This window comes from Bombina bombina, chromosome 4 (assembly GCF_027579735.1).
Source record: "Bombina bombina isolate aBomBom1 chromosome 4, aBomBom1.pri, whole genome shotgun sequence".
In the NCBI taxonomy this organism is placed as follows: Eukaryota; Metazoa; Chordata; class Amphibia; order Anura; family Bombinatoridae; genus Bombina; species Bombina bombina.
Genome location: NC_069502.1, coordinates 432,668,315 through 432,691,281, shown reverse-complemented (window position 1 = coordinate 432,691,281; position 22,967 = coordinate 432,668,315).

The window sequence follows — 22,967 nt, the reverse complement described above, 5'->3', positions numbered from 1 at the left end:
GACAGAGAACTACAAGACGTTCGGGCTAGGAACCATGGTTAGGATCCCAGAGGTGGTTGCAGCGCACAAGGCTCTGATTAGAATAGAGCACTCTGGAGCGCATCTGCCCTTGGCCGAACTCGGAACATGCTTTGGTATTCTGTCCGTTGGCATTCTGTCTGTTGGACAGAATGCCGTCGGCATTCTGTCCATCGGCATTCTGTCAGAGCACTGCCATAGCACACCTAATGTTGACTCTATTTTGTGTATTGTCAATCTTCAGACACCCATCAATGGGCAATATTATGAGTGGCATGCTAACAGTTGCGCTTAGTCAATGTTGGGTTCAATGTGGGTGTTTGCACTCATCGGAAGTAGTACGTGTATTACAAGTTGAAAGTAAACATGTTCACTCTAATGCCTTTGAATTTAACGCTCATTGGAATAGAGCAACTTCAATGTTAGGTTCACATTAAAAGGTGCATAAAAACATAAAAAATACATTAAAAAGTACAGTTACACTCATAGTAACGTTGTTTGATACAAATGATTGATAAAACAATTGCAATAAAATGTTATAAGGGCTTAAAGATATGTGTAATGATCCGTTGTAACCTTGTAAGCCTTGTAACGTTGTGGGGATCTCAACTGCAGTCCTGAATAATAATGTGGTTTGTATGCCTTTAAATGCGATGATTACTATTAGTATTTTGCTATTAGCAACCTTGAATTAAGGCAGTTTATAAAGATACTTTGTACCCAGCCTGAGTAACGTAGTACCAGAAAGGGACTTAGGGGGAGTACAACTGTATAACCCCTTAGGAGAGTTGCGATAGGTCTTTTCCCAATATCCAGGAGTGCTTCCTGGGTTACCGAGGGAGTACAGGAATATCAGCGAAAGACTGAATCCATTCCGCAGTTCCTATGCTGCGATACTGAACGCTTGTAGGTTGTAATGCCACGCTGCAAGGTAAGCTCAGCCGGTTAGAGTGACACCTTTGATGTTAAACAGATGCGCTCAGATATATGTGCTGAAAGGAGGGGATCTTAGGCAGAGCGTGAAGGAATTCACTCCGAAGGCACTTACGTGGCGAGGCACTGGCGGCTGGTAACTCTTAGAGTGGGCGTTTCACAGCTGATAACACAGGAAGGCTGACTGAGCCTGAGTGACTGCGTCTGCAGCTCCTCGATGTAGGAAAGGAAATTGCCGTCACTACAAGTATTCCTCGTTGGTAGATGGGGTTAGGTAGGCTGCTCCTTCTTTGTTGGTATATGTCCTGTATTATGTGGGAAAAGAGTCTTTATTCCTAAGCTTAAAGGGACAGTAAACCTAAAAAATAATGTTATTTAATTCTGCACATAGTGCAGAATTATATAACATTATTTTACTGCTATAGTTATTAAACCCTTTTTTCCCTTTTAATATTTAAAAAACATGCCGCTTTTACAGACCCGCTCTCTGCTCTCTGCTGAGCGGGTCTGTTTTTTTTAGTCAGCGCATCGGGCCAGCTGTATAGTCACAGCCCGGCCCGACCGCGCCATAAGACTAAGTGCAGCTCGCTCCTGCTCTGTCTGACAGCAGGAGCGAGCTTCACTTAATGTTATGGCGCGGTCGGGCCGGGCTGTGACTATACAGCTGGCCCGATGCGCTGACTAAAAAAAACAGACCCGCTCAGCAGAGAGCAGAGAGCGGGTCTGTAAAAGCGGCATGTTTTTTAAATATTAAAAGGGAAAAAAGGGTTTAATAACTATAGCAGTAAAATAATGTTATATAATTCTGCACTATGTGCAGAATTATATAACATTATTTTTTAGGTTTACTGTCCCTTTAAGCAACGAGTCAGGAGTCAGGACATGTCTCATACGGTCCCTGCACCAAACAATACTGAAGCAATGAGTTAGGGGCGTGGCAGGTTTAAATAACCTTAGGTGAGGTTAGGTCTGCATTTAAAGGGACAGCTAACTGGTGCAAACTTGGAATTCCTGACAATATGAGGTATTAGGTGTTAGAAAACAAAGGCATGCAAAGGGCTTTAACTTTGAGATACATGCATATATATATAATTATATGTGTAGCAGTTAGCATTCATAAACGATAAAAAATTGTCACTCCACTTGTAATCTGGTCCTAAATCAGTCGTGGATTGTCATATATGTGTGATACTGTCTGATTTTGTTGGTTGTTCTGATTGGTTTAAAGGGACAAATATACACTCTTTTTTTTCTTTGCATAAATGTTTTGTAGATGATCTATTTATATAGCCCATAAAGTTTTTTTTTTTATTTATTTAAATGGATAGTTTTGCTAATTTTTAAATAACATTGCTATTATTTTCAGACTCCTAACCAAGCCCCAAAGTTTTAGGAGAATACTGATGTATACCTACTCCAGCTTGCTTCTGTTTGTGTAAAGAGTCTTTTCATATGCAAAGGAAGGGGGAGGGGGGAGTGTCTGATATTTCCCACTTGCAGTGGGTGTTCCAGTAACTTTTTAAACAGAGCTAAACTGGAAGCTTCTAAGAAAGTTTTTAAATGGTTTTATACTGGATTTTTATACTAGTATCTCTGCATATTATTCTTTATAGTAATGTATATTACATGTAGTTATAAGAAAATTATAACTGTCCCTTTAAGGACATGAAAGAAAAGTATGTTGAATACTTTTGTTTTATATTCCAGCTATTTGAGCAAACATTTGCTGCCATATTTTGGTAATTTATGAGAATTATTTTAATGTTGATTATAACATTGACTTTATTAAAATATTTAGAAATTGCATATATTAATCTCATATCTTGAATAAATATGTTAATTGTTGATGATATTAAATAATATATATTTTCTAAAACATCCAAAAGAATGTATGTACAAAAAATGCTTGGTGCCCATTAAATAAAAATAATCTTATTTTCTGGCTTCTTAAATGTCTGATCTATAGAGGATCTCGGGAACAAAAGAAAATGTAAAATGAAACGTCAGAAAGGAATGCCAGGCATGCTTTCCTTTTGTTCAATTTAGATGCCACATTCAAAGACTAAGAAAAACTCTTTTGCTTTCAAGTGTCAGGTATTGTGTTCAGCAGTGTAGAAAAAAAAAACATCTTTAACGTAGCACTGTCAACAGTGTAAAATACTTTGGCGATAAGCGATACTTAACTGTATAGTTGATACCGTAATGACTGATCGAAAGAAAACATAAGATTTTAGTACCAGATCTATATTTGTCATGCACATTATTCAAAAACGTATACTAAATAGCAAAAAAATATATATAAATAAAACATTAAGACGAAAAGGTACATTTTGTTAGCCATCAGTAAAATAATATTTAATCATCTTCTTTTTATTGAGACACATTTTTGCATGATCTTCCTTCAATGTTTCCCTTTAAATATATATGGGTGAAACAATTGCATCTAATTAATTTAATAATAGGTGAATCAAAAATTAATGTGAAACTCTCTAATGGGTTAGTGTCCATCTTAATTGTAAAAAAATACCACACGAGCTAATTAACAAACTGTTTTGTTTATATACAGCTTGGAGTGAAATAATTGTGCAGATTGCACAGGGGCATATTTTTATAAGACCGAACTATATTAACTTTATTTTTACCTTGAGCAAATATATTGCATAGTATCCTAGCATGGAGTTTTCATGACTTTTTTTGAGAGTGCAGTTTAATGTTAGTTTAGTTAGTTACATTTTAGTTGTAATTACTACTAAGCAAATGTCTTCTAAAAAAAAAATGGAATTGTATGAATCTGTCTAAAATTTGACCACAATTGTATCACTAAAAGTGCAAGTATATAAAGCCTAAACCCCTCCCTCATTGGACAATTGCTCTAAAAATGCAGTTGCTCTATTGACAGCCATAAAAAAGGAAATACAACGTAAGCAATTAAACATCAACAAAACATTTAAGGCTAGATTACAAGTGGTGCACTATTTAGTGATCCCGCTCGAGCATTAACATACACACACAGACACACACATATACTGTGTATATATATATATATATATATATACAGTACAGAGAAAGGAAAGACAACACGGAGCGCCCTACAGATAAATATAAATATAAACAGATAATATACTATACAGACCAATATACAAAAGTAAAGTATAAATGGGTATACAAAAAAAGGATATGCGGGAAGTCTCCAGACCCTTCTAATCCTCAATCAGCTTAGAGCGAAGGGAACATGTCCCAAATCACAGAGAGGAGTTGTAGCCCCTAAGTACGCGGTTCTGAAAACCGGATATAGCTGAGTGGAAACAAAAGAGAGACAGGGGCGCACACTTCTCTAAGCGTAGTATATTAATGAAACCAGATAATTTATTGTACATAGACACTCACACTTCAGAGGCTGTGATGGGAGGAGTATTATCACGTGAGGTGCTTCCCAAACAGTTTTTAAGACGGTTACGATATCCAGTTGGCATGCCTCTGCCGAAGTAGGAAGCCTAATACAAATTGTGTTAGGCCACGCCCACCGTCTATTTGTCACCACTACCACAGCTGATCCACTATCCGGCCGGAGCTTACAGATCAGCTGTGAGTTAATTGTGTGACGGTTATCTTTTGGAACTTTTGTTTACTGCACGGAGTAGAGGACACCCTCTGAACAACATTTTGGCCAGGTTTCTCCCTAGCAAGGATCAACAGACTACCCTTGAATACATCTTGGGGACTACACAACGGACCCGTGAGCTACTTTACCGTGACTTACTTTGTGTGTTTTATCTATACCTCATGTGTTTAGGTTATTAAGTGTGAGTGTTCATTTGTCTATGTGCAATAAATTATCTGTTTTATTAATATACTACGCTTAGAAAAGTGTGCACCCCGTCACTTTATTGTTTCCAGTCAGCTATATCCGGTTTTCAGAACCGTGTACTAAGGGGCTGCAACTCCTCTCTGTGATTTGGGACATGTTCCCTTTGCTCTAAGCTGACTGATTATTAGAAGGGTCTGGAGACTTCACGCATATCCTTTTTTGTATACCCATTTATACTTTACTTTTGTATATTGGTCTGTAGGGCGCTCCATGTTATCTTTCCTTTCTCTGTGTTTTACCTCACAGGGTGTCCTGCGTGTCACCTTGTGATCTGTTTTTCCAGGAGCTGACCTATACCACTGTTTGTATATGATTATATACCTATACAATGTTTGTATAAGATTCATTTTGACTTAGTGAATCTATATATACCAACATCTCTATATTAAGTATTGGTAAGTCGTTTAGATATCACACACATTTTTTATATATTTTGTGATAAGAAATTATTATTATATTTTCTGGTTTAATAATTCTAATTGCATTCTACTGTTTTTTTTGCATTCTTTCTTGCATTCTAGTGACATTGATTACATGAAATAGAGGTCCATATTAGTTTCCTATATTATTGATATTAATTGTTTTTTACACAGCTACATTTTAAAATCTGTATACTTTTAAATATGTAAATATGACCCTGGGGATAGTCTCCCTAAGGGTGATGGGGGAAACCAGACGTGGACTCCTTGCCCAATGTGCTTAGAGGGATATGGCTGCACCTCACTGACGAGGCCCAAAGGAGGCCGAAACGATCGTCTGGGGTTGTCATGTTCCTTGTTCAGAGGAGAATTTCCTGGTATTTCGGGGCTGGACTGACCATGTTGGCGGGATCAGACTGATATACTACTGGAAAGTTTTCCTCTGTGAAAAGCACAATTGGGCAGAAAGAAGCTACTACCAGGTGGCAACCGGGCCATAGAACAAGCTATTGATGCTGCTGTTCGTTCCTGGCAGACTGCTTCTCATTCTGTTTTGCATATGTAAATATGACCCTGGGGATAGTCTCCCTAAGGGTGATGGGGGAAACCAGACGTGGACTCCTTGTCCAATGTGCTTAGAGGGATATGGCTGCACCTCACTGACGAGGCCCAAAGGAGGCCAAAACGATCATCTGGGGTTGTCATGTTCCTTGTTCAGAGGAGAATTGCCTGGTATTTCGGGGCTGGACTGACCATGTTGGCGGGATCAGACTGATATACTACAGGAAAGTTTTCCTCTGTGAAAAGCACAATTGGGCAGAAAGAAGCTACTACCAGGTGGCAACCGGGCCATAGAACAAGCTATTGATGCTGCTGTTCGTTCCTGGCAAACTGCTTCTCATTCTGTTTTGCATATGTAAATATGACCCTGGGGATAGTCTCCCTAAGGGTGATGGGGGAAACCAGACGTGGACTCCTTGCCCAATGTGCTTAGAGGGATATGGCTGCACCTCACTGACAAGGCCCAAAGGAGGCCGAAACGATCGTCTGGGGTTGTCATGTTCCTTGTTCAGAGGAGAATTGCCTGGTATTTCGGGGCTGGACTGACCATGTTGGCGGGATCAGACTGATATACTACAGAAAAGTTTTCCTCTGTGAAAAGCACAATTGGGCAGAAAGAAGCTACTACCAGGTGGCAACCGGGCCATAGAACAAGCTATTGATGCTGCTGTTCGTTCCTGGCAGACTGCTTCTCATTCTGTTTTGCATACTTTTAAATATGACCAACAATTATGGCAAATATTTCAATGCCACTAATAGAAGTAGAATTTTATCTACTAGTTTTAATATTGAACAGAATGAATCTACTAATCCTGAACTTCTCTTTAAAAGACTAGAGAAACTTTCGAAAATGCAGGTAAGACACTGGTATGACATGATTTCCTTAGAAAATTTCAAGAGCAATGGTCTCATACGAATGGTTACAAAATGTCCAAGAGTCCATGAGTCCATGAGTGTTTGACCAAGTTGGTCAATATTGCCATTAAGTATAGGGATTAGAAAGTGAAATCTCAAGCAGAACGAATAAAGGAAATTGAGGCAGATTTAGAAAAATGTGGAGAAAATGAACACTTTAGAGAACCAAATGAGAGGAATAAACAATCGGTAGCAGCTTTTGAACAAGAAGTTATTAAAACTAAAAAGAAAAAATTGAACAATGCCTATCTATTAATGAATCCTCCCAATGTGGAAATAACTTCAGTCATCCCTGCAGGTGAAAGTGTAGAAACAAATAAGAGTTTGGAAAGGTTTAACATAAATGGTCAACCTAAGTTTAATCTGAATAAGAGAAAAGATTGGAAGCCTAAACAAAATTATAAAAACAAAAAGGAGCTTAATGAAAATAGCAGCTCTAACACCAATACACCAAAAAACAAAAACTATAATAAAAATAAAAATAAAAACATTACACAACAGGGGAGGACATATGAAAACAATAAGGCCCCTTATAACAGTCAGAATTATCATCACTCTAAAACTAGGACAGATTCATTCAAAGATACACAATACAAAAGGAATTGGAATGAACCGAGAGAACTACCTAACAGTCAAAATAAAACATTTCAACATCCTAATAAATATAGAAATGGAGAGCCATATGAAAACATGGGCGCCAGACCTAAATACTGTATATTAATTTTAAAAATCAGAATCCCTCTAAAGGTCAACAGAATGAAATAGGTCACTATTTCAAAACAAATAGGAAATTTGACCAGGAACATTTTTTAGGAGCAGGAGATTCCCCAACAGGGAGAAATCCAAAAAGAGGAGTCAGAGAAGGAGAAGAGAATGCCGAGGAGGAGTGGTACTCCGACTCAAAAAGGAGAAAAGGGAAAGATTGGTGAGGGATATAAATCATGATAAAAAAATCTTTAATATTAGTTCTAAGACTCTAACCAGCAAAGAAGAGGAACTTTTGAAAAAAGGCCTCTCCTTTGCACCTACATGTAATCCCAGTGATTTTGAATTATTTATAGACCTCCAAAAGTTTTCACACAAATTAACTCTTAAGAGATTCCACACATATAAAAATGGTAAAGAGATGTCACAAAATTTAGATACAAAAAGAGTTCACGAACTTAAAGAGTCTATGACATTAAAGTCCCTATTGGATTTGGAGCAGCGAGATCGATGACTGTTAGTTAACAACAGTCCGCTGCTCATCGCCCTATACTTGGTGCGCAGATTTTTTACAGCTTTTTTGTTAAATATGGAGAGCTTATTCAGGTCCGTGGCTGCGATGTTAGGCGATGTCAGGCGAGCGTATTGGTGCCGGCGAATGCAGCACAGTTGACAGCTTGATAAGTAGGCCTCTAATTCTACTACATAAGCTGCCACCACCAGGACACTTTTAGCACGGGAGTCCTGTACCCCCCAACCTAATAGATTAAAACACCCAAAAATAAAATTTAGTAATAATCAATATGAAAGCAATACTAATAACAGTATATTCAGGAACATAAATCTTATATAAAACAAAGGCAGAACTTAATCATTAAATATTTATGATATAAAAAAGGTCACACAAAACAGAATTACACCAAACAGACAGTTTAGAAGAAATTTGAAAAAAATACAGAAAATCCTGTTTACTCACTACTACATATTTCCTGCCCCAAGGAAGCTTTGCTGAAGAATTGGACATCCAATACAACACAGGCTGTCTCACCACTGAATCACAATATTATTTGCTGAAATCACAATTAAATAAAATGTTTCCCAAAGTCAGATTTCTGACCAGGCCCCTTCCAGAGTGGGCAAGGAAGGTAGTCTCGCCCTTATTATGGCAGGCCATAAAAACAAATTGCAAGACCTAGCTGAAGTGATAGAACACCTTACAATTTGAGTTATGTATATACAGTACACATACCCTTATATACAATCGAACTGGGACATCATTATGATTATTTTGGTACCAAACATGACTTGTCTGTCATATTTGGTCACGAAGTACAAAAAAAGTTATTAAAATATGTCTTAAGATACCCTTAGAGCTTTAACTCTAATTGACATCAGCTCTCTGTCTTGATAGATGGCACTGTCTTCTGTAATTCTGTGTTGACAGCTTACTGACTTGAGGCACCAGGTCTCTGGATCTATGTAATTAAGTTTGCTCAAGTGAAACTTAAAAACTATTTACGACAGGAGGTCAGTTTTTTAAGGATAGACACAAGGAAATACTCGTCTGGAAAATCAAAATAATTAAAAAAACAGTGAGGAAAACGTTAACACCTTAAAATCTAAAAGGATGAGGTCTTCATAAAAGAATCCAGCTTCAGCATTTGCAACCATAGCAACACAGGACATGCATAAGAGCATTGTCTTGGTGGACCAGTACTTTCGAATAAACTCATCACATTTTTTAAATTACTTTGCGCAATGTTCGTGTTAATCATGCATAGCAGTCACCTGTTATGTTTTCTCCATGCTGCAGGAGGGCATTCATCAAAATTGCCAAAACTTGGATGTCATAACGTTGCCAACATTTGATTGGATGTGAAATTACCAAGGGGTAATAAAGCAATGGTGCTCCCACAGGTTGGTTTGCGCTTTTGTCTTAGGTTCAAAGTGTTGTATCAATGAATCATTCATAGTTTCAAAACCTTTAGAAATTGCCAGGATTCCTTTGAATTATTGGCAGAAGTTCTTGTGTCTTAGGATTGGCAGTCAACATTCAGGATACCTAAAATGCTGACAATTTTTTCATGTCCAAAACAATCACCAACAACTCTACTATGCCATATCCGTGGCCAGACTGTTATCCAAAGGACATTTGTCCAACAGATAACATTCTGACAGACAAGTGGCCGTCAGATAACAGTCCGGCCACTAGATAGATAGATAGATAGATAGATAGATAGATAGATTCGATAGATAGATAGATTAGATAGAAGATAGATAGAGAGAGAGAGAGATAGGTTTGATAGATATATAAATAGATAGATTCAATAGATAGATAGATAGATAGATAGATAGATAGATAGATAGATAGATAGATAGAGTATTTCCCAGACAGAGAACTACAAGACGTTCGGGCTAGGAACCATGGTTAGGATCCCAGAGGTGGTTGCAGCGCACAAGGCTCTGATTAGAATAGAGCACTCTGGAGCGCATCTGCCCTTGGCCGAACTCGGAACATGCTTTGGTATTCTGTCCGTTGGCATTCTGTCTGTTGGACAGAATGCCGTCGGCATTCTGTCCATCGGCATTCTGTCAGAGCACTGCCATAGCACACCTAATGTTGACTCTATTTTGTGTATTGTCAATCTTCAGACACCCATCAATGGGCAATATTATGAGTGGCATGCTAACAGTTGCGCTTAGTCAATGTTGGGTTCAATGTGGGTGTTTGCACTCATCGGAAGTAGTACGTGTATTACAAGTTGAAAGTAAACATGTTCACTCTAATGCATTTGAATTTAACGCTCATTGGAATAGAGCAACTTCAATGTTAGGTTCACATTAAAAGGTGCATAAAAACATAAAAAATACATTAAAAAGTACAGTTACACTCATAGTAACGTTGTTTGATACAAATGATTGATAAAACAATTGCAATAAAATGTTATAAGGGCTTAAAGATATGTGTAATGATCCGTTGTAACCTTGTAAGCCTTGTAACGTTGTGGGGATCTCAACTGCAGTCCTGAATAATAATGTGGTTTGTATGCCTTTAAATGCGATGATTACTATTAGTATTTTGCTATTAGCAACCTTGAATTAAGGCAGTTTATAAAGATACTTTGTACCCAGCCTGAGTAACGTAGTACCAGAAAGGGACTTAGGGGGAGTACAACTGTATAACCCCTTAGGAGAGTTGCGATAGGTCTTTTCCCAATATCCAGGAGTGCTTCCTGGGTTACCGAGGGAGTACAGGAATATCAGCGAAAGACTGAATCCATTCCGCAGTTCCTATGCTGCGATACTGAACGCTTGTAGGTTGTAATGCCACGCTGCAAGGTAAGCTCAGCCGGTTAGAGTGACACCTTTGATGTTAAACAGATGCGCTCAGATATATGTGCTGAAAGGAGGGGATCTTAGGCAGAGCGTGAAGGAATTCACTCCGAAGGCACTTACGTGGCGAGGCACTGGCGGCTGGTAACTCTTAGAGTGGGCGTTTCACAGCTGATAACACAGGAAGGCTGACTGAGCCTGAGTGACTGCGTCTGCAGCTCCTCGATGTAGGAAAGGAAATTGCCGTCACTACAAGTATTCCTCGTTGGTAGATGGGGTTAGGTAGGCTGCTCCTTCTTTGTTGGTATATGTCCTGTATTATGTGGGAAAAGAGTCTTTATTCCTAAGCTTAAAGGGACAGTAAACCTAAAAAATAATGTTATTTAATTCTGCACATAGTGCAGAATTATATAACATTATTTTACTGCTATAGTTATTAAACCCTTTTTTCCCTTTTAATATTTAAAAAACATGCCGCTTTTACAGACCCGCTCTCTGCTCTCTGCTGAGCGGGTCTGTTTTTTTTAGTCAGCGCATCGGGCCAGCTGTATAGTCACAGCCCGGCCCGACCGCGCCATAAGACTAAGTGCAGCTCGCTCCTGCTCTGTCTGACAGCAGGAGCGAGCTTCACTTAATGTTATGGCGCGGTCGGGCCGGGCTGTGACTATACAGCTGGCCCGATGCGCTGACTAAAAAAAACAGACCCGCTCAGCAGAGAGCAGAGAGCGGGTCTGTAAAAGCGGCATGTTTTTTAAATATTAAAAGGGAAAAAAGGGTTTAATAACTATAGCAGTAAAATAATGTTATATAATTCTGCACTATGTGCAGAATTATATAACATTATTTTTTAGGTTTACTGTCCCTTTAAGCAACGAGTCAGGAGTCAGGACATGTCTCATACGGTCCCTGCACCAAACAATACTGAAGCAATGAGTTAGGGGCGTGGCAGGTTTAAATAACCTTAGGTGAGGTTAGGTCTGCATTTAAAGGGACAGCTAACTGGTGCAAACTTGGAATTCCTGACAATATGAGGTATTAGGTGTTAGAAAACAAAGGCATGCAAAGGGCTTTAACTTTGAGATACATGCATATATATATAATTATATGTGTAGCAGTTAGCATTCATAAACGATAAAAAATTGTCACTCCACTTGTAATCTGGTCCTAAATCAGTCGTGGATTGTCATATATGTGTGATACTGTCTGATTTTGTTGGTTGTTCTGATTGGTTTAAAGGGACAAATATACACTCTTTTTTTTCTTTGCATAAATGTTTTGTAGATGATCTATTTATATAGCCCATAAAGTTTTTTTTTTTATTTATTTAAATGGATAGTTTTGCTAATTTTTAAATAACATTGCTATTATTTTCAGACTCCTAACCAAGCCCCAAAGTTTTAGGAGAATACTGATGTATACCTACTCCAGCTTGCTTCTGTTTGTGTAAAGAGTCTTTTCATATGCAAAGGAAGGGGGAGGGGGGAGTGTCTGATATTTCCCACTTGCAGTGGGTGTTCCAGTAACTTTTTAAACAGAGCTAAACTGGAAGCTTCTAAGAAAGTTTTTAAATGGTTTTATACTGGATTTTTATACTAGTATCTCTGCATATTATTCTTTATAGTAATGTATATTACATGTAGTTATAAGAAAATTATAACTGTCCCTTTAAGGACATGAAAGAAAAGTATGTTGAATACTTTTGTTTTATATTCCAGCTATTTGAGCAAACATTTGCTGCCATATTTTGGTAATTTATGAGAATTATTTTAATGTTGATTATAACATTGACTTTATTAAAATATTTAGAAATTGCATATATTAATCTCATATCTTGAATAAATATGTTAATTGTTGATGATATTAAATAATATATATTTTCTAAAACATCCAAAAGAATGTATGTACAAAAAATGCTTGGTGCCCATTAAATAAAAATAATCTTATTTTCTGGCTTCTTAAATGTCTGATCTATAGAGGATCTCGGGAACAAAAGAAAATGTAAAATGAAACGTCAGAAAGGAATGCCAGGCATGCTTTCCTTTTGTTCAATTTAGATGCCACATTCAAAGACTAAGAAAAACTCTTTTGCTTTCAAGTGTCAGGTATTGTGTTCAGCAGTGTAGAAAAAAAAAACATCTTTAACGTAGCACTGTCAACAGTGTAAAATACTTTGGCGATAAGCGATACTTAACTGTATAGTTGATACCGTAATGACTGATCGAAAGAAAACATAAGATTTTAGTACCAGATCTATATTTGTCATGCACATTATTCAAAAACGTATACTAAATAGCAAAAAAATATATATAAATAAAACATTAAGACGAAAAGGTACATTTTGTTAGCCATCAGTAAAATAATATTTAATCATCTTCTTTTTATTGAGACACATTTTTGCATGATCTTCCTTCAATGTTTCCCTTTAAATATATATGGGTGAAACAATTGCATCTAATTAATTTAATAATAGGTGAATCAAAAATTAATGTGAAACTCTCTAATGGGTTAGTGTCCATCTTAATTGTAAAAAAATACCACACGAGCTAATTAACAAACTGTTTTGTTTATATACAGCTTGGAGTGAAATAATTGTGCAGATTGCACAGGGGCATATTTTTATAAGACCGAACTATATTAACTTTATTTTTACCTTGAGCAAATATATTGCATAGTATCCTAGCATGGAGTTTTCATGACTTTTTTTGAGAGTGCAGTTTAATGTTAGTTTAGTTAGTTACATTTTAGTTGTAATTACTACTAAGCAAATGTCTTCTAAAAAAAAAATGGAATTGTATGAATCTGTCTAAAATTTGACCACAATTGTATCACTAAAAGTGCAAGTATATAAAGCCTAAACCCCTCCCTCATTGGACAATTGCTCTAAAAATGCAGTTGCTCTATTGACAGCCATAAAAAAGGAAATACAACGTAAGCAATTAAACATCAACAAAACATTTAAGGCTAGATTACAAGTGGTGCACTATTTAGTGATCCCGCTCGAGCATTAACATACACACACAGACACACACATATACTGTGTATATATATATATATATATATATATACAGTACAGAGAAAGGAAAGACAACACGGAGCGCCCTACAGATAAATATAAATATAAACAGATAATATACTATACAGACCAATATACAAAAGTAAAGTATAAATGGGTATACAAAAAAAGGATATGCGGGAAGTCTCCAGACCCTTCTAATCCTCAATCAGCTTAGAGCGAAGGGAACATGTCCCAAATCACAGAGAGGAGTTGTAGCCCCTAAGTACGCGGTTCTGAAAACCGGATATAGCTGAGTGGAAACAAAAGAGAGACAGGGGCGCACACTTCTCTAAGCGTAGTATATTAATGAAACCAGATAATTTATTGTACATAGACACTCACACTTCAGAGGCTGTGATGGGAGGAGTATTATCACGTGAGGTGCTTCCCAAACAGTTTTTAAGACGGTTACGATATCCAGTTGGCATGCCTCTGCCGAAGTAGGAAGCCTAATACAAATTGTGTTAGGCCACGCCCACCGTCTATTTGTCACCACTACCACAGCTGATCCACTATCCGGCCGGAGCTTACAGATCAGCTGTGAGTTAATTGTGTGACGGTTATCTTTTGGAACTTTTGTTTACTGCACGGAGTAGAGGACACCCTCTGAACAACATTTTGGCCAGGTTTCTCCCTAGCAAGGATCAACAGACTACCCTTGAATACATCTTGGGGACTACACAACGGACCCGTGAGCTACTTTACCGTGACTTACTTTGTGTGTTTTATCTATACCTCATGTGTTTAGGTTATTAAGTGTGAGTGTTCATTTGTCTATGTGCAATAAATTATCTGTTTTATTAATATACTACGCTTAGAAAAGTGTGCACCCCGTCACTTTATTGTTTCCACTCAGCTATATCCGGTTTTCAGAACCGTGTACTAAGGGGCTGCAACTCCTCTCTGTGATTTGGGACATGTTCCCTTTGCTCTAAGCTGACTGATTATTAGAAGGGTCTGGAGACTTCACGCATATCCTTTTTTGTATACCCATTTATACTTTACTTTTGTATATTGGTCTGTAGGGCGCTCCGTGTTATCTTTCCTTTCTCTGTGTTTTACCTCACAGGGTGTCCTGCGTGTCACCTTGTGATCTGTTTTTCCAGGAGCTGACCTATACCACTGTTTGTATATGATTATATACCTATACAATGTTTGTATAAGATTCATTTTGACTTAGTGAATCTATATATACCAACATCTCTATATTAAGTATTGGTAAGTCGTTTAGATATCACACACATTTTTTATATATTGTGTGATAAGAAATTATTATTATATTTTCTGGTTTAATAATTCTAATTGCATTCTACTGTTTTTTTTGCATTCTTTCTTGCATTCTAGTGACATTGATTACATGAAATAGAGGTCCATATTAGTTTCCTATATTATTGATATTAATTGTTTTTTACACAGCTACATTTTAAAATCTGTATACTTTTAAATATGTAAATATGACCCTGGGGATAGTCTCCCTAAGGGTGATGGGGGAAACCAGACGTGGACTCCTTGCCCAATGTGCTTAGAGGGATATGGCTGCACCTCACTGACGAGGCCCAAAGGAGGCCGAAACGATCGTCTGGGGTTGTCATGTTCCTTGTTCAGAGGAGAATTTCCTGGTATTTCGGGGCTGGACTGACCATGTTGGCGGGATCAGACTGATATACTACTGGAAAGTTTTCCTCTGTGAAAAGCACAATTGGGCAGAAAGAAGCTACTACCAGGTGGCAACCGGGCCATAGAACAAGCTATTGATGCTGCTGTTCGTTCCTGGCAGACTGCTTCTCATTCTGTTTTGCATATGTAAATATGACCCTGGGGATAGTCTCCCTAAGGGTGATGGGGGAAACCAGACGTGGACTCCTTGTCCAATGTGCTTAGAGGGATATGGCTGCACCTCACTGACGAGGCCCAAAGGAGGCCAAAACGATCATCTGGGGTTGTCATGTTCCTTGTTCAGAGGAGAATTGCCTGGTATTTCGGGGCTGGACTGACCATGTTGGCGGGATCAGACTGATATACTACAGGAAAGTTTTCCTCTGTGAAAAGCACAATTGGGCAGAAAGAAGCTACTACCAGGTGGCAACCGGGCCATAGAACAAGCTATTGATGCTGCTGTTCGTTCCTGGCAAACTGCTTCTCATTCTGTTTTGCATATGTAAATATGACCCTGGGGATAGTCTCCCTAAGGGTGATGGGGGAAACCAGACGTGGACTCCTTGCCCAATGTGCTTAGAGGGATATGGCTGCACCTCACTGACAAGGCCCAAAGGAGGCCGAAACGATCGTCTGGGGTTGTCATGTTCCTTGTTCAGAGGAGAATTGCCTGGTATTTCGGGGCTGGACTGACCATGTTGGCGGGATCAGACTGATATACTACAGAAAAGTTTTCCTCTGTGAAAAGCACAATTGGGCAGAAAGAAGCTACTACCAGGTGGCAACCGGGCCATAGAACAAGCTATTGATGCTGCTGTTCGTTCCTGGCAGACTGCTTCTCATTCTGTTTTGCATACTTTTAAATATGACCAACAATTATGGCAAATATTTCAATGCCACTAATAGAAGTAGAATTTTATCTACTAGTTTTAATATTGAACAGAATGAATCTACTAATCCTGAACTTCTCTTTAAAAGACTAGAGAAACTTTCGAAAATGCAGGTAAGACACTGGTATGACATGATTTCCTTAGAAAATTTCAAGAGCAATGGTCTCATACGAATGGTTACAAAATGTCCAAGAGTCCATGAGTCCATGAGTGTTTGACCAAGTTGGTCAATATTGCCATTAAGTATAGGGATTAGAAAGTGAAATCTCAAGCAGAACGAATAAAGGAAATTGAGGCAGATTTAGAAAAATGTGGAGAAAATGAACACTTTAGAGAACCAAATGAGAGGAATAAACAATCGGTAGCAGCTTTTGAACAAGAAGTTATTAAAACTAAAAAGAAAAAATTGAACAATGCCTATCTATTAATGAATCCTCCCAATGTGGAAATAACTTCAGTCATCCCTGCAGGTGAAAGTGTAGAAACAAATAAGAGTTTGGAAAGGTTTAACATAAATGGTCAACCTAAGTTTAATCTGAATAAGAGAAAAGATTGGAAGCCTAAACAAAATTATAAAAACAAAAAGGAGCTTAATGAAAATAGCAGCTCTAACACCAATACACCAAAAAACAAAAACTATAATAAAAATAAAAATAAAAACATTACACAACAGGGGAGGACATATGAAAACAATAAGGCCCCTTATAACAGTCAGAATTATCATCACTCTAAAACTAGGACAGATTCATTCAAAGATACACAATACAAAAGGAATTGGAATGAACCGAGAGAACTACCTAACAGTCAAAATAAAACATTTCAACATCCTAATAAATATAGAAATGGAGAGCCATATGAAAACATGGGCGCCAGACCTAAATACTGTATATTAATTTTAAAAATCAGAATCCCTCTAAAGGTCAACAGAATGAAATAGGTCACTATTTCAAAACAAATAGGAAATTTGACCAGGAACATTTTTTAGGAGCAGGAGATTCCCCAACAGGGAGAAATCCAAAAAGAGGAGTCAGAGAAGGAGAAGAGAATGCCGAGGAGGAGTGGTACTCCGACTCAAAAAGGAGAAAAGGGAAAGATTGGTGAGGGATATAAATCATGATAAAAAAATCTTTAATATTAGTTCTAAGACTCTAACCAGCAAAGAAGAGGAACTTTTGAAAAAAGGCCTCTCCTTTGCACCTACATGTAATCCCAGTGATTTTGAATTATTTATAGACCTCCAAAAGTTTTCACACAAATTAACTCTTAAGAGATTCCACACATATAAAAATGGTAAAGAGATGTCACAAAATTTAGATACAAAAAGAGTTCACGAACTTAAAGAGTCTATGACATTAAAGTCCCTATTGGATTTGGAAAGCGGTAATGAGCATATTCAGAATCAAGAATTTTCCCAAGATTTGATTAAAATATTGGAGGAACTAGGTTTCAAGCCTGTATGGTTCACTTTTAGTTCAGATGCTTCAAACTCTAACTCCACATTTTATCCTCTGCATGCCCAAGGTAACATTTGGTAAATATTGAGAAGGGAGTCCTCACACATGGAGTATCTGCCCATTTTACTGAAATATACAACCAAGATATAAGTAGCCTGAAGGTTAAAACAAAAGAGTCAGTAAAGATGGATATCAGAGGGGGGGAATAGATTATTAGCATTGAGACGTAGAAAAACATACTGGATACTCACTCTAGGTAGTCTAGAATCCATGGGGATAAATAGGGAAATAGACTTAGCAGCCTTCTTGATAGACAATTGATTCTGTATTGATACACACACACACACATATATATATATGAAATCACCCTTTAGGGAAACATTTGGAATAGGACTTTACTACTTGTAATAGGACCAGCAGTATAGGCTTACATATGTTGTCACCTTAGTTTGCACTATTCCCTTTTGGTTGTTTACACAGGACGTTTTTTTATCCAAAAATTAAGATTAATTATTCTTAATGATTTTGAAATAAACTCCCTTTTAAGGTATATATATTTTTTTATGCTCCAATTTTTTTATGCTCTATTTTTTATGCTCCATTTTTTATTTATGTCTTTATTTATGTATTTATAGGTGTCTGATTATATGGAATGAATTAATATACATTTTTTGGAGACCATTTATTTATCCCTCCTTTTTATCATTGTTGTTTTTATATATTAGGGGCTATATAAATTTATTTGGGTAATTGAGTCTTCATTTTTCCAATTTTTATAGATTGATTTTTTGAGTTTTCAGTGTGTTAATCTATTATAATGGTTCTATAATATTTAATCAATAAAAATGTATTTATCTTTTAACAGATATCACATCTGTCCATATAAATCATATTAGGATAGGTACTGATGTTCTTACTTATATCTGTATCACCCATATTAAGTCAATAGTGATCATATCATAAAGACTTGCAGAGATATTGACCTTAATTCTGCTGTAACAGAGACTGATTATGTTCTAAGGATGTGATGGGAGGAGTATCATCACATGAGGTGCTGCCCAAACAGTTTTTAAGATGGTTACGATATCCAGTGGGCATGCCTCTGACCAAGTAGGAAGCCTGTTACGAAACGTGTTAGGCCACGCCCACCATCTATGTGTCACCACTACCACAGCTGATCCACTATCGGGCCGGAGCTTACAGATCAGCTGTGAGTTAATCGTGTGATGGTTTTCTTTTGGAACTTTTGTTTACTGCACGAAGTAGAGGACACCCTCTGAAAAACATTTTGGCCAGGTTTCTCCCTAGCAAGGATCAACAGACTACCCTTGTTGAATACATCTTAGGGACTACACAACGGACCCATGAGCTACTTTACCGTGCCTTGCTTTGTGTGTTTTATCTATACCTCATGTGTTGAGGTTATTAAGTGTGAGTGTTCATTTGTCTATATACATACAGTATCTCACAAAAGTGAGTACACCACTCACATTTTTGTAAATAGTTATTATATTTTTTCATGTGACTGCACTAAAGAAATGACACTTTAGTAAAAATGTAAAGTAGTGAGTGTACAGCCTGTATAAGAGTGTAAATGTGCTGTCCCCTCAAAAAAACTCAACACACAGCCATTAATGTCTAAACCGTTGGCAACAAAAGTTAGTACACCCCTAAGTGGAAATGTCCAAATTGGGCCCAATTAGCCATTTTCCCTCCCCGGTGTCATGTGACTTGTTAGTGTTACAAGGTCTCAGGTGTGAATGGGGAACAAGTGTGTTAAATTTGTTGTTATCTTACACTCTCTCATACTGGTCACTGAAAGTTCAACATGGAACCTCATGGCAAAGAACTCTCTGAGGATCGGAAAAAAAGAATTGTTGCTCTACATAAAGATGGCCATAGGCTTAGGCTTAGGCATAGGCTATAAAAAGATTGCTAAGACCCTGAAACTGAGCTGCAGCATGTTGCTCTACATAAAGATGGGCATAGGCTATAAGAAGATTTCAAAGACCCTGAAACTGAACTGCTGCATGGTGGGCAAGACCATACAGCGGTTTCACAGGACAGGTTCCACTTAGAACAGGCCTTGCCATGGTCGACCAAAGAAGTTGATTGTATGTGCTCAGCATCATATCCAGAGGTTTTCTTTGGGAAATAGAAGTATGAGTGCTGCCAGCATTGCTGCAGAGGTTGAAGGGGTCAGGTATCAGCCTGTCAGTGCTCAGACCATACACCGCACACTGCTTCAAATTAATCTGCATGGTTGTCATCCCAGAAGAAAGCCTCTTCTAAAGATGATGCACAAGAAAGCCCTCAAACAGTTTGCTGAAGACAAGCAGACTAAGGACATGAATTACTGGAACCATGTTCTGTGGTCCGATGAGACCAAGATAAACTTATTTGGTTCAAATGGTGTAAAGCGTGTGTGGTGGCAACCAAGTGAGGAGTACAAAGACAAGTGTGTCTTGCCTACAGTCAAGCATGGTGGTGGGAGTGTCATGGTCTGGGCCTACATGAGTGCTGCTGGCACTGGGGAGCTACAGCTCATTGAGGGAACCATGAATGCCAACATGTACTGTGACACACTGAAGCAGAGTATGATCCCTCCCTTCGGAAACTGGGCACCAGGGCAGTACTCCAACCTGAGAACAACCCCAAACACACCTCCAAGACGACCACTGTCTTGCTAAAGAAACTGAGGGTAAAGGTGATGGACTGGCCAAGCATGTCTCCAGACCTAAACCCTATTGAGCATCTGTGGGGCATTTTCAAATGGAAGGTGGGGGAGCGCAAGGTCTCTAACATCCACCAGTTCCGTAATGTTGTCACGGAGGAGTGGAAGAGGACTCCAGTGGTAACCTGTGAAGCTCTGGTGAACTCCATGCCCATGAGGGTTAAGGCAGTGCTGGAAAACAATTGTGGCCACACAAAATATTGACACTTTGGGCCCAATTTGGACATTTCCACTTAGGGGTGTATTCACTTTTGTTGCCAACAGTTTAGACATTAATGGCTGTGTGTTGAGTTATTTTGAGGGGGCAGCAAATTTACAGTTATACAGGCTGTACACTCACTACTTCACATTGTAGCAAAGTGTCATTTCTTCAGTGTTGTCACATAAAAAGATATAATAAAATATTTACAAAAATGTGAGGTGTGTACTCACTTTTGGAGATACTGTATATATATATATATATATATATATATATATATATATATATATATAAAAAACCATGGCTTGCACTTGCTGGTCTTTTATCAAACGTTCCTTTAATGTAACGTTTCGGGGACCGTATCCCCTTCCTCAGACAAAGTAACACAGTGAAATGAACACATTTAACAACCAAACAACCAATGAAAAACAAACCCCACCCCCTAATTCAGGAAAAAACCCGCCAAAAGGTTGTCCTAGCAACCACAATAAACAAACACATAGACACCCTTAGTACCTCCCATTAATATTTGGAGGAATCAGTGAACATAAAACGTAAAACATATCACCAAATAATTATAAAACATATCACCAAAAAAAACAAAGATGTTAAAAATAGCCTTATATCATAAACAAACACCTCCTTTATAATTGTATGGTCGCTATATCAAGCTTGAATAGATAGCATAAATACATGGACATAGAGCAGACGAATATAGCGTAATATATGCTGAGACTGCACACTGAACAACTAGTGCAAACGCAGATAGTATACCTGAAAAATCGCTGCAGGAGGACAGGGAGAAGCCAAACAGACAGCATGCTGGTAGTGTGAGTCCAATCAGAGGATCAGGCGGGACGTCATCACATATACTCAGCAGTGTAAACAAACCACAGAACAGCTGATCCAACCGATCGATACACACACTGTCAACACAGGGAAAATTGATGTATACACTTTAGACATACTGGAGCAAATACGAGCTAAGCCAGCAAGTGGGGAAAATATATTATATGCAGCCACAAAATAATATTTAATATAAAGTGACCAAGGACATAATGATGTAGTCAGCATTTAAAAGTCATCAGCATAAAATAGGCAGATAATGGGAAAAGGGGCTAACTGATACAAGCATTGCACTAATAAGACAGCCAAGGTGGTAACAACCCATATAAATTAATATGCTGGCAGGGGCAACATCTTAAATACTCAGAAAAGGGGGTGGGAACAAAGACTGCTGAGATGATAACAAACAGTACAGGCAGATTGTGGGCTCTCAATGAGGCATCCCGCAAGCTCAACTGACTAGAGTCATTAGAAACAATAATGATATAAATAACCAATCGCAACAACTTGATGCTATGAGTAAAAAATTATTTGATAGAGGATACCACCCGAAGGTCATTAGAAAGGCAAGAGACAAGTGCATGGGTTCTGATCCCATTCGATCCAGTGACGATGGGTCGAATATCCCACGTATGACCTTTACTACCAAGTTTTCTCCAGACTCTATACTGCCAACATTGGCACATCTTGCACGGTGACTCCAATCTGACAATTTCCAAATGGGCCACACCTCGAGTTAGCTACAAAAGTAATACCAGTCTCAGAGACCTATTCATGAAAACTGACCCCATCCACTGTTACCAGGATACTAGCTGGTTACAACCTAAGAAGATGGGTTGTTATCGATGTACAGGGTGCTCTACATGCAACTCTATGCTCCCAGGGGCCACATTTGGACACCCACACAAAAAGAGAAAATATACCATTAGCCACAGATTGACCTGCACAACGAAATACGTTGTATACCTGCTAAGTTGTAGTTGTGCAAAATTCTATGTGGGCAAAACTATTGATGATGCTCATACTAGGATGGCAAACCACAGATCAGCAATCAGAGTTGCCATCAAGAACAAGAAAAGTGAACAACCTGTCGCAAGGCACTTCATGGAAGCTGGCCATAATCCAACAGATCTTCGGTTTGTCCTGATCGACCATGTGCCCCTCTTGAGGCGGGGTGGCGATAGGAACAAGATTCTCCTTCAGCTCGAAGCAAGATGGACATACTGCTTGAGCACTATACAGCCGCATGGATTAAATTCCATGCTCGACTGGCACTGCTTCCTTTAATGAGTTTGTCCATCCGATCCTCATTGAGAGCACACAATCTGTTTGTACTGTTTGTTATCATCTCAGCAGTCTTTGTTCCCACCCCCTTTTCTGA